Source organism: Anastrepha obliqua, unplaced genomic scaffold, assembly GCF_027943255.1.
Source record: "Anastrepha obliqua isolate idAnaObli1 unplaced genomic scaffold, idAnaObli1_1.0 ptg000027l, whole genome shotgun sequence".
In the NCBI taxonomy this organism is placed as follows: Eukaryota; Metazoa; Arthropoda; class Insecta; order Diptera; family Tephritidae; genus Anastrepha; species Anastrepha obliqua.
Window position 1 is genome coordinate 160,001 of NW_026562185.1, and position 5,000 is coordinate 165,000.

A 5,000-nucleotide genomic window follows, 5' to 3' on the forward strand; every position below is an offset into this window, starting at 1 on the left:
TCATATTAGCTATACTAACATGTTATGGAATATAACCTTGGCATATTGGCACTAAAATATATAATAAAGACATTTCAAATCAAACTGAAATGTATTGAAATGAATTTTCCCCATACATTTTTGACAATGTGAGGTGTGCATGGCAAAAAACACCACGGTGAAGGCATGTGAAATGATATGAAAATATCAAAAGTTAACTAACCAATGATATTGAAACATATAAATCGAATCATAACTATATGAAACTCGAATTTAAGCCATATTAAACTGGTAATATTGTGATTTTATGCCTGGTTTTCCATACGTTAGTTTAAATAGAAAGTTATGGAATATAACCTTGGCATATTGGCACTAAAATATATAATAAAGACATTTCAAATCAAACTGAAATGTATTGAAATTAATTTTTCCCATACATTTTTGACAATGTGAGGTGTGCATGGCAAAAAACACTCACGGTGAAGGCATGTGATATAATATGAAAATATCAAAAGTTAACTAACCAATGATATTGAAGCATATAAATCGAATCATAACTATATGAAACTCGAATTTGAGCCATATTAAACTGGTAATATTGTGATTTTATGCCTGGTTTTCCATACGTTAGTTTAAATAGAGAGTTATGGAATATAACCTTGGCATATTGGCACTAAAATATATAATAAAGACATTTCAAATCAAACTGAAATGTATTGAAATGAATTTTTCCCATACATTTTTGACAATGTGAGGTGTGCATGGCAAAAAACACTCACGGTGAAGGCATGTGATATAATATGAAAATATCAAAAGTTAACTAACCAATGATATTGAAGCATATAAATCGAATCATAACTATATGAAACTCGAATTTGAGCCATATTAAACTGGTAATATTGTGATTTTATGCCTGGTTTTCCATACGTTAGTTTAAATAGAGAGTTATGGAATATAACCTTGGCATATTGGCACTAAAATATATAATAAAGACATTTCAAATCAAACTGAAATGTATTGAAATGAATTTTTCCCATACATTTTTGACAATGTGAGGTGTGCATGGCAAAAAACACTCACGGTGAAGGCATGTGATATAATATGAAAATATCAAAAGTTAACTAACCAATGATATTGAAGCATATAAATCGAATCATAACTATATGAAACTCGAATTTAAGCCATATTAAACTGGTAATATTGTGATTTTATGCCTGGTTTTCCATACGTTAGTTTAAATAGAAAAAATTTTCGAATATATATACATATATGAAGAATCTATATTCTAATACTAACATGTTATGGAATATAACCTTGGCATATTGGCACTAAAATATATAATAAAGACATTTCAAATCAAACTGAAATGTATTGAAATGAATTTTTCCCATACATTTTTGACAATGTGAGGTGTGCATGGCAAAAAACACTCACGGTGAAGGCATGTGATATAATATGAAAATATCAAAAGTTAACTAACCAATGATATTGAAGCATATAAATCGAATCATAACTGTATGAAACTCGAATTTGAGCCATATTAAACTGGTAATATTGTGATTTTATGCCTGGTTTTCCATACGTTAGTTTAAATAGAGAGTTATGGAATATAACCTTGGCATATTGGCACTAAAATATATAATAAAGACATTTCAAATCAAACTGAAATGTATTGAAATAAATTTTTCCCATACATTTTTGACAATGTGAGGTGTGCATGGCAAAAAACACTCACGGTGAAGGCATGTGATATAATATGAAAATATCAAAAGTTAACTAACCAATGATATTGAAGCATATAAATCGAATCATAACTATATGAAACTCGAATTTGAGCCATATTAAACTGGTAATATTGTGATTTTATGCCTGGTTTTCCATACGTTAGTTTAAATAGCAAGTTATGGAATATAACCTTGGCATATTGGCACTAAAATATATAATAAAGACATTTCAAATCAAACTGAAATGTATTGAAATGAATTTTTCCCATACATTTTTGACAATGTGAGGTGTGCATGGCAAAAAACACTCACGGTGAAGGCATGTGATATAATATGAAAATATCTAAAGTTAACTAACCAATGATATTGAAGCATATAAATCGAATCATAACTATATGAAACTCGAATTTGAGCCATATTAAACTGGTAATATTGTGATTTTATGCCTGGTTTTCCATACGTTAGTTTAAATAGAGAGTTATGGAATATAACCTTGGCATATTGGCACTAAAATATATAATAAAGACATATCAAATCAAACTGAAATGTATTGAAATGAATTTTTCCCATACATTTTTGACAATGTGAGGTGTGCATGGCAAAAAACACTCACGGTGAAGGCATGTGATATAATATGAAAATATCAAAAGTTAACTAACCAATGATATTGAAGCATATAAATCGAATCATAACTATATAAAACTCGAATTTGAGCCATATTAAACTGGTAATATTGTGATTTTATGCCTGGTTTTCCATACGTTAGTTTAAATAGAGAGTTATGGAATATAACCTTGGCATATTGGCACTAAAATATATAATAAAGACATTTCAAATCAAACTGAAATGTATTGAAATGAATTTTTCCCATACATTTTTGACAATGTGAGGTGTGCATGGCAAAAAACACTCACGGTGAAGGCATGTGATATAATATGAAAATATCAAAAGTTAACTAACCAATGATATTGAAGCATATAAATCGAATCATAACTATATGAAACTCGAATTTAAGCCATATTAAACTGGTAATATTGTGATTTTATGCCTGGTTTTCCATACGTTAGTTTAAATAGAAAAAATTTTCGAATATATATACATATATGAAGAATCTATATTCTAATACTAACATGTTATGGAATATAACCTTGGCATATTGGCACTAAAATATATAATAAAGACATTTCAAATCAAACTGAAATGTATTGAAATGAATTTTTCCCATACATTTTTGACAATGTGAGGTGTGCATGGCAAAAAACACTCACGGTGAAGGCATGTGATATAATATGAAAATATCAAAAGTTAACTAACCAATGATATTGAAGCATATAAATCGAATCATAACTATATGAAACTCGAATTTGAGCCATATTAAACTGGTAATATTGTGATTTTATGCCTGGTTTTCCATACGTTAGTTTAAATAGAGAGTTATGGAATATAACCTTGGCATATTGGCACTAAAATATATAATAAAGACATTTCAAATCAAACTGAAATGTATTGAAATAAATTTTTCCCATACATTTTTGACAATGTGAGGTGTGCATGGCAAAAAACACTCACGGTGAAGGCATGTGATATAATATGAAAATATCAAAAGTTAACTAACCAACGATATTGAAGCATATAAATCGAATCATAACTATATGAAACTCGAATTTAAGCCATATTAAACTGGTAATATTGTGATTTTATGCCTGGTTTTTTCCATACGTTAGTTTAAATAGAAAAAATTTTCGAATATATATACATATATGAAGAATTCATATTAGCTATACTAACATGTTATGGAATATAACCTTGGCATATTGGCACTAAAATATATAATAAAGACATTTCAAATCAAACTGAAATGTATTGAAATGAATTTTTCCCATACATTTTTGACAATGTGAGGTGTGCATGGCAAAAAACACTCACGGTGAAGGCATGTGAAATGATATGAAAATATCAAAAGTTAACTAACCAATGATATTGAAACATATAAATCGAATCATAACTATATGAAACTCGAATTTGAGCCATATTAAACTGGTAATATTGTGATTTTATGCCTGGTTTTCCATACGTTAGTTTAAATAGAGAGTTATGGAATATAACCTTGGCATATTGGCACTAAAATATATAATAAAGACATTTCAAATCAAACTGAAATGTATTGAAATAAATTTTTCCCATACATTTTTGACAATGTGAGGTGTGCATGGCAAAAAACACTCACGGTGAAGGCATGTGATATAATATGAAAATATCAAAAGTTAACTAACCAATGATATTGAAGCATATAAATCGAATCATAACTATATGAAACTCGAATTTGAGCCATATTAAACTGGTAATATTGTGATTTTATACCTGGTTTTCCATACGTTAGTTTAAATAGCAAGTTATGGAATATAACCTTGGCATATTGGCACTAAAATATATAATAAAGACATTTCAAATCAAACTGAAATGTATTGAAATAAATTTTTCCCATACATTTTTGACAATGTGAGGTGTGCATGGCAAAAAACACTCACGGTGAAGGCATGTGATATAATATGAAAATATCAAAAGTTAACTAACCAATGATATTGAAGCATATAAATCGAATCATAACTATATGAAACTCGAATTTGAGCCATATTAAACTGGTAATATTATGATTTTATTCCTGGTTTTCCATACGTTAGTTTAAATAGAAAAAATTTTCGAATATATATACATATATGAAGAATCTATATTCTATACTAACATGTTATGGCATATTGGTGTTATTGTATTTTATTCCTGGTTTTCTATAGTTAGTTTAAATAGAAATAAATTTTTGAATTCAAAATTTTATATTCTATACTAGCATTACATAGAAATTATCCTCAACTGTTTGTTTCTTGTATAAATACAGGAAATTAAACAGATGATGAAGAGAAAAAAATAAGAAAAACAAAAATTTATAAGAAAAATTAAATTTTAAACAAAGGAAAAGAGGAGAAAATTTTTTCAATCATATATATTTATGATTAAAAAATAGAATTATGAAATTATTAATTTCAATTCAAAGAGAAAAATTATGTAATATATGAAATTATTACATTAAAAATGCATTTGAAAAAAAAGTAAAATGTTATTAAGAATGATAAATTATTTGAAAATTGGCAAATATTAAGAAGAAATATCGTTCTTATATTTTTATATAAAATATATAATATAGAGAACGAAAATTCTTTTTCATAAAAAACGGTTTTTGAATTTTTAATAAGAAAAGCTAAAGGGGGGTCGCCCCTTTACTTTTTATATACACCGTAATTT